A 9,403-nucleotide genomic window follows, 5' to 3' on the forward strand; every position below is an offset into this window, starting at 1 on the left:
CAAAGTGTGAGAAAGTGAAATAAACATTAGGTAATGATGCTCTAACAGGACCTGCATTCTCCATGTCGAGCACAAAGAATAAATTAGGCATAGTGAGAGTAACACTGGTACCTTATTTTTTCCAAAAAGATAGCAGAAAGATTTTTAAATGGTAGATTGAGTATTAACTAAGCTTTGTAGCTTCACAGCGTCGTTGTAACGCTGATTAATCTGTATAACTGCATACATGAAAGCTTTTGTTCAAGCAAAATTCTCAATTTTTCAAAGGGGCATTGACCTAAAGTTTCAAGCTCAAAGTGTGTCCTTCATTTGATTGCCCGGTACACATAAGTATTTTTTACTTAGTTTGCAAGGCATCCATTACCTCAATGTTATTTTACGGTGAAGCCAAGGAGCGTAAAAAATCTCAAAGGAGCTTCCAGCACTCTGTGGTATCGACACTGCTATTATGTGCTTGATATGGTGCATACCATACCGAGTGAAAATGTGCTAGTAACGGTGACAACTGTTCAAGTGCTCTTATCGTGGCGCCAGGCACTGATGCCTGGAAATTCTCTTACTCTTTAGGTCTCACCTACAATGCACTGCTTTGAATAATTTTATCAAACTCCATTCATTTTAATATCTGTTTCGCAAAGGGTCAATCGAAGCAAAGATGATTTGTCATATTGACATTCATGGTGATTACAAGTTCTAGACTATCGTATTCAACACTAGACGACACTTTTGACGGCGGCGATGGCAATGCTAGTGACTAAGTTGGACGGAACGTGTGCAGCTAGCAGACGAAACTATAGCAGAGCAGTTGAACCTCACGTCACTCGTTTCTGTGGACAGGCGTTCCGCTGGTGCGGGATCTGGAGGTGACCCGAGGAAGTGCTGCCAACGCTACAAATGGCGAACTTGCTGGATGTTTTGTATGGTGCTAGATAACAGCGATATAATAAATCAATATAACAGATAGTTATTCCTCTCTCAATTGTATTTTGGGTTGTGAATAGCCCTGTCCCTGTTTGTAAACAGTGTGACGTCACTGTGGGCACCCCGCCCCCTACACCCTCTCTCGGAGCAGGTGCTGGTTGGCAACAAAGTTCCTTCGGTGGCATCTTTATGCATAGCAGAGCTGCGTGTCTGCATTCTTTCTACAGAAATTTCTACATTGCTATGTTCTAAAGTCACAGATTTTGAAAGAAGAGGGTCATGGAAGGGTCACTGCTCATGGTGTGGGAATTGGCTCGTCGTAGTTGGATGAAGAAACTCTGTTTAGAGTACTGAGAGAGCGACTAGCACGCAGTGTGCTTCACCACGTAGATGGCAGCCATAAAAAAAAATCTGATCCTTTTCGAAAGCGAATGTTTTGATTGTACACGATTACTGGCACCTTAAGAAATATTTGCATGGCATGGATGTAAAATTGCTCAATTTCCTTCGTGGCATGTGCAATGCAGTTTTTAATGAGATAGGGCATTGGCAGCAGCATGGTTTTGAGCTGCTGTGCGCAAAGTCACGGATAATATTCTCATTCATTGCCCAAAAGTCTCATCGAAGATGAATGAAAAAAAAACACCTGTTGCCGTGGGTTAGGCTGATGTTAACATATCCTCGGGAAAATCAAAGTGAAGTTCTGCCGCTGCGTTTCTCAAAAAACGAGTGAAAATTTATTTGATGTAATACTTGACATCTTAATAATATATAATATTATCTGGCACCTTGCTGCATTTACCTTGCTGCATTTGACACCTATAACGTGTATGCGTACCTGTCGCTCCTTTAGGCCTGATACACAAACTTCTGACGCGCACTTTCACTTCATATGGATTGAGCAGGAAAAGTACAAAGTAGATAAGAAACCTAAATCTCCGCTGTTTTCATTAACACATATCAGGTATCCAACATTACAAGTTATAGCCGTGGGGAAGCATATATGCAGATTCGGCAACGCTACAACATGCTTATAGCTCATGCGTAGTCGTATATATCACCAGGATATCACGCACTTTTATTTTTCTGCACGACGCGCATACGCTGAGATGTACCCACTCACACATGATCACACCGAATGTATTTTTACCTTGACTACAATGTCAGATCGTAAAGTTTTATTGACAATCGGTTACTGAAACCAGCCCACAGCGAATGCCAGTGTTTTCACAAACAGGACGCATCGCATTATTCACACCGCACATATTCCCAGTTTCACCGTCCGTAAAGATGAACCAATATCGTCGATGCCTTTCGAACGCGCACTACACGCCACAGTTACAGTCAACACTGCACATTTTCGAAGTCGATGCCGCTGTTCCTCGCACAGGCCGCCACGCGTGTTCACTTGTCCGAGATAAACAGCCAGCCAGCGTGGCTAATATTTCATCACGCACTTTACCACACCTAGATGCTCTCTGACACATGCCACAGCTAATGTTGCCACTGTTAGATGAAGATTAAGCTTTCAAAAAGAAAACAAAATGCCCCAAACACCGAGCGACTGCACACCACTCAGCCACTGGCGGGAGTGTTTTGCCAACCACCACCTTGCACGTGCACCGGTGACGTCACGCTGTGAGGTACCCCGGTAGAGGTCTATTTGATCAATATTTGATAGCGATTTGATAAATACTCGTGAGTGCAAAAATGTTGACATGCATAAATTTGATATGAGTGCTTCTTCAAAATGTAAAAAGCGCATACAGAAGACCGGCACTCTACTTAGCTAGCTCATATGACTACATAAGGCACTACGTTGAAAACTTCATTCAATGCAGTCTACAATATATACCTTTACTGAAGACCCACCAGGAAGCCCACAAATGTTGCAGGTCTCAAAGAGCTCCAAGACGGAGTTCTCATACACAAGAAATTTCCTTGAGACGAGATGTTCCTGCTTGCTCACGGAAACACCTGAACTGAAGGACCTGTGAGATGAAAATACCACAACATGCTCTTTTTACCTTCAGTGAAGTTTCACACTTAAAAAAAAAAAACTTTTAGAGATATGCACATTCAGCCTTGCCGGCTCTTTCATTCATTCACTTACAGCAAATACAAACTACAATTCATGAGGATCAATGTAACAAGTGAAGGTGGAGGCTACGGCTAACAGGCACGAGGCAACTCCTATGGAAGCTTATGCTTATGAGCTGTTCAAAAGAGGTTCATAGGTATCATCATTTGGGTCGTCCCGTTTCCAGAACGATGGCTGAGAACGCACAGGTGTCAACAAGTGCCACAGGTTTGGAGCAGCGCTGCTGGTCGAGATGAGCCACTACATCCGTAAGGCCGATGTCTGTCTGGCGTTCCGCAAATGTAACCAGATGAATATGAGTTGCGTCAATGGGTGAACAAGTATTGATGGTGCTTTATGAAGATGCAGATATGAACAGGCAACTAAGCGGTCAGCAAATAAGCTCATAATCAGTTAATATTCTTGTCGTAGAGAATCCACTACTTTTATCAGCGAACAGGATACTGGTTTCACGCTACAGTAATATATGGCTGAGTTTCTCTTCACAACTTTGCATATTTGGGACCTGGACACTAAAAGGGAGGCCTCAAGATTTATTTTAACGCATTGCGGGGTTTTCTGAAAACTATAACAGTAGAATGCAAATTTGGGCTAGTTAGAATGCTTGCATGACTGATGCAGCACTGAAGACGAAAACTTAAACACGAAGAGGGTTCGTGCACTCTTGATTTTCTTTACGCCTGTCTTTAGCGCTTCCTCAATAGTACACTACAATACAAATACACGGGGTTCATAGTACTTAACCTCCACGGAAATACAGCTACCGTATTTGGAATTTTATTCCCTAAACTCACCCAGAGAAGCAAGAGACCTAAACCACTGACCTAGCATTATGGGTCGTTTTATGCTATAACACATATAACACATTGTTTTTTGAAGTGGGTTCAATAAAACTTAGGGGTTCCGCAGACCCATCCGGTGGGCTCCATGATCACTGATAAATTTTGCTGCGTTCCGACAATCCAATCCACGTAGATGGTGAAGCCAACATGCGATTTATCTAGAGAGCCTTCATCACTCACGCGCGAGTGTCAAAAAGCACATCTCAGAGCATAAGATTAAAATGCGAGCTGTGCATTAATCCTGCCAGCAGCTTAATTGTAGCCAGCCAGACTCTAAAACTAGGCCTCGTGTTCAGGCTAATGCACTTTAATCTCGGTTGTGTTATATTTATTCCAAGAGCATTTCTCCTGTTTAAGGATGGCTACAGAAGATATGGCAGTGGGCATGTTGTAGCTATTTGCAACAACATATGCTTGAGATGAGGCATTTTTGACACTAACCTATGTAAAAAATGAGCACAGAAATTGGCTGAATCTAGCAGCCGACATGCGGCTGACCTTATGTGTTTTTGAGCTTCGCATGAATTTTTTGGAGCAAGAGGAATGAGTTTAGTTGCATATCAGTGAAGAAGTTTTTGATATACCCTTGTGTTTTAACTTGTAGCACGAGAATTTAGCATTACCTGAATGAAAAATGCTTGCGCGAATGCTGCCAGAGGAGGGCAGATTCTCAAGGGGACACTGAGTGCTCTATCAGGTGTCACCTGCCCCCCTCTTGCAGCGTATGAGCTTAGCAGGGTTCTTTGACACCATCATGCTTGAGAACCCCTGCTGTAACATAGATGTCAATGCAAGCAGTTGAAATAATACATACCTCTTTTTTTTCAGTGTAGTAGCCAGCTGGACACCGATGAATGCCTTGGTGATCTTCAAAACACCATTTCCACTAGACTGTGTTCCTGCATTTCTCGGGGCCACTTTGTCGAATGCCTGCATGCATTTTTGCCTCGGGAATGAAGCACTGCGTTTCCGTGCTTTTTCTCCCTACAAAACAAAATATAAAACTATATTTTATTGATTTAGTCATAATGACAGCACTACATGCGTTGGTACCTTTCAATAGAAGACTGATCAATCACGTGCCAAGACCACCTAACAAAAGTTCAGCAATGTAAGGGGAGTGTGATGCTAAATTCCAGCAATGTGTTTTGGCACAATCTATACAGGACCACATTAACCTGAATGCAGCTGGATGAAAGGTACATGATATTCCTGAAAAGTGACAACGTTGAACTATGATGAAGCATTAATCCAGATCACATTTTCGGGTGTCAACAAACTTGGTTGCTGCCACATTGTTCAAGAATTGATAGTGCCCATGTTATGGGTCACTGCATAGGTGCAAAACATGTAATAGGTTGACCTGATAAGCATATTGACTTACAATGACCTTTGTTCTATAGAAATTACTTTTGCCTTTGTGATTCATGGTAAAAAAGTACGCCATATTAGCCGATCATCTGCAACTCCCGGAAAGTATGTTGAAAACTACTTGGTGTAGTACTTCAATCAAGTTATACTGAAGTTTATTTGCGCTGTTAATTAAACCAAGGAAGCTGTGCAGCTGCTAAGCTATTTAGGCGTTTCAGACTTTGTGACAAAACGCGCTGGAGCTCTGCCAATGCCTTTTATTTCAATACCTAAAATTCCATCCCGATTGTGGCTACCTCGCGATCGACAGTGAATGGGTAGTAGTGAGAATCGGAATCAGCTCATCACGACTGAAAAAATGTTTTACGACAACGACAGGGGTATGAGATAACTCGGAACATGTGAGCTGTCATATTTACAAGCGAATAGCTGACTACTCCGATCATCCACTCCGACTGTGCACTATACGCACATATTGCAGGCTTCACCACATTGACGTCGCAGGCGTTAGAAGAAGCAGCAGGCTCACTATCCTTGCTTTACCAGCTCCAAATTAAATGCAATGTATTTATCCGTCCAGCCCGTACTGTGGGAGTTCAGGAACACCAACTACACACCTCATGTCTCGGACGTTTGGCGAGTGAATCGCTGCTTTCAGCTGCAGCAGAGCACACGGTAGGAATAGCTCCGCCCTCGAGAAGGCACCTCTTACTGCCAGTGAAATCCAACTGGTTAGCCAACACAGGACTTACCCTATAACAACTCGCCGCAAAATGAAGGGCGCAAATGTGGCTGTTGTTGACAGGCGTCGAGTCCCTCTGTCCAAAGGTGCGTATGAAGTAAGCCCACTTGTTGCAATGAGGTTCGTGGCTTGGAAAGGCAGGAAACGCCACGCACTTTCCGCTTTTTCCGCGTCTTGGCGAACAGGTTATCCCTACGCAGTGATTCTCCGACATTATGGCACGTATTGTCGCTCTGAATGATCGTACTCACGCAGTGGAGCACAACGCAAATCAGTCGATGCGATACGATGGATAGCACGCATGCTTCAACACAGCAAGGAGAGCCACTAGTGAGATCATGGCTGGGAGTGGGCTCCATGAACACTCAGAGATAGCCGACATCATTGTTACTAGCGTATCGTCACTCAGGATGGTAACTTTGGAATGTATAACACAGAACACGTAGCTAGTGTCGATGTCAATGGGTAGTCTATCTTTTGTTTTTTCTCCTTAGCTTTTCTACACTGCTTGACGTCAAAATAAAATAACTTCCACGCGACGCACGCCATTCAAATTTGGCCAAGAAGTTCTATGCACACCAAGTGATCGAATAATGGCCCCGTTTCGATCTTGAAATTTGATGTCAGTGCTCCTTTAATGTACAGCAATATACACTGCACAATGACCGTGGCTAACAGAATGTCGGTAGTCGATAAAAGTGACGACTGTTAAAGCGCGTCGGCTTTTATATATATGCTTTCTTATATATGTGTTTTTTATATATGTGTGTGGTGAGTCCTGCGTTATCACTGGTGGACACGTAAGCTCTCGAGTAAACTTGACTGTTCCCATACTGCGGGCAATGCCAACAAAATGGCCTTAAACAATCGCGAAGTCTGTGAAATATTTCGGCATGGTCAGCACCGAACGTTGCGAACAGTCTTTGTGGATGGAATCCAAATATATCAGAATAGCATGCGCGAAAATGTGTCCATTCCAGAATTGACACGTTAGATGGTGTAATGGTAAAGCAGGCGGAGATTTCTTTAACACTACATCTTTTTTATAAATGCTGAAATGAACACTAATGCAATCACAAGCGTAAATTATTGAAGATACCGTGCATGGACAGCGAAACTAACAAATATGCAGGCTGTTTAAATTCAGCGTAACTTATTCTTTTTGCTTGTTTTTTCCTGTATAATGTAGATAATTTTAAGATGCTATTTTTATGCATATTTAATAAAACTAAAACTTCTTTATTTTGGCTATATAAAAGAAAGGAGCTAGCTGTGCTTAATTTTAGCCGCAGGGTAAGATCATAGAAAACCGCCTGCGGTTTTTTATAATCCAGAGAAAAGCCTAGAGCAGCTTCCATAACTCGTATAAGTAGGGCTCACCGGTGATCCTATTCTACTGGTGTCGCCAGGTGTCACAGACGGTACGACGGTGTTCAACTTTCGGGTTCTGTCCTTAATGTTCTATATTTATTTTTTGTGTTTTTTCTGGTGCCCCATGTGTCGTTTATATGCGAAAATATATGCGCAAATTATATGCGCAAAATTGAATTTAGACTCATATTATACGGGTCATTATGTCTTGGATAGTGTAGACAAATAAACATAAAATTTATGAATAGACAATAAATACAGCTATCAGTACAGTTCCCGCTTGGTTCGCGGAATTTTATATCGATGCTCCGCATTGCTTAAGGACCCCTCATTAAAGAAAATCGAGCAGCTAGCGCCAGCTAAATTGTGCAGTAGAAAGATACCTATCAGGATAAAAAAAAAACATGCGTCAACCGGGAATAGAACCCGGGCCACCCGCGTGGCAGGCGAGTATTCTACCACTGAACCACCAACGCCAATGCTCAGCTGCGAAAGAATTGCCTCGGTCACTGTCCGTATATAGGCCGGCTAAATATAGGTCACCGAGCTGAGCGCCAACTTGCGAAAGGAATGGCCGGCTGTGGCACTGCAAGAAAAAAGGCTTCCTACAAGTGCCGCTTTACACACGGTTAAATGGGTGATTTGAGAAAAAATAGTAGAGCTGTCTTTTCGTAAAACCTGAGAATCCGAAAAAGACCGTGCACGTTGTGCATTGACACCTATTTTATATACGGTGACGGCCTGAGGTGTTTCGTGTAGTTGGGTACTACGCTACTAGCTATGCGGTCTTTTTTATGCCGGTATTTCAGCTCCCATCGTAAAACCTGCAGGCCGGTGTCTCTAGCAGGATGCCCACCCTCCTTAGTAAATGTTATTCATTGAGGTTGAATGTATCAGAACCATATTTTAGTGAAATGCAAGATACGCGAACATGGGAGAAGGGGTTCGAGGAGTGGGATAACTGACACAGCACTAAGGTAGCTAGATGGACTACTAACTAAAATAATTTACTTTTTAAAATGTTGATGCGAATATTCTCGGTCGCAATATTCTGCCTTATATGAAAATATAGAAATATAATAATCCATTGATACTACTTGAAGTTGAAATGCAATTCTTTGTGAACTCTTTTCTTATACATCTTTAGAAGATGGACGTTTCGGTCGACACAAAACAAAGTTATTAAGGCATGTAAAAAAGGAATCTGGCAACTCCAAAAATAGTAACTCACATACCAGTTGTTGCATAGTTTAAATTCCTAAATATTATATAGCTCGAAGTTGTCCCTTTATCCTTGCACAACCCACCATGAAGGATTGGCCATCAAACATGTGGTGCCTTGCGTCATGAAAGAGTTTGTCTCTAATTTAAAAGGTGTAAGAAGTAAATAGCGTTGGTATATTGGTCCCGCTTCAGGAATGCATCTTTTTTTTTTCTTTTTGCTTCCAACATCATCGCTTCTTTTCTCGTCATCTTATTATCTTGGTCATCTGTGTAATGGTTGATAGAGGTAAGTTTGGGGCGTAAAAAGGGTTCGTTGATTTGCAATTAAGCTTAGTAGTATGTCAGCGCTCGTCTTCGTTTTATGTCTCTTGTCTTCGTCCAGGTTATGCTGCACTGCATTTATCCGACGACATAAGGTCAACAAGAACCACAAAAAATTGAGGAACCCTCCATTCCTGTCCTGTCCCTAGTGCATACTTCCTGTCCCTAGTGCATACTTCCTGTCCCTAGTGCATACTAGTGCATATCCTGTCCCTAGTGCATACTTCAAAATCCCAGTGCATAATTTTAACACGATGGCGTCAGAAAGCTCATTGTGCATAAAAAAGAACGCTACGAGCGCGTGTCGAGAGCAGACACGCGTCGCATCGGCTCCCGCTCTATTCGTGAAGACTGGTAGAACCCTGCTTCACACTTCGTCAAGATTGATCTTATCTTCTTTGTAACATTGTTCTGCAATAGACAACACCTTTCTCATCCAGGTGGGCCATTTTTGGGGCACTTTAGGTTCACTTGTTGACCTGACTTCGCGGGAGCTACGCTCACCCGACC

The 9,403-nt window shown here is 42.6% G+C and overlaps 1 non-coding gene across 1 annotated transcript; it reads right to left on the bottom strand.

Moving 5' to 3' along the window:
• Positions 1 to 7,753: 7,753 nt before the first annotated feature.
• TRNAG-GCC (transfer RNA glycine (anticodon GCC)) lies at positions 7,754 to 7,824 on the bottom strand. Its single transcript has one exon. It is a non-coding gene; the product is annotated as a tRNA-Gly (tRNA).
• Positions 7,825 to 9,403: the final 1,579 nt, after the last annotated feature.

Source organism: Rhipicephalus microplus, chromosome 2 (genome assembly GCF_043290135.1).
Source record: "Rhipicephalus microplus isolate Deutch F79 chromosome 2, USDA_Rmic, whole genome shotgun sequence".
NCBI classification, from domain to species: Eukaryota; Metazoa; Arthropoda; class Arachnida; order Ixodida; family Ixodidae; genus Rhipicephalus; species Rhipicephalus microplus.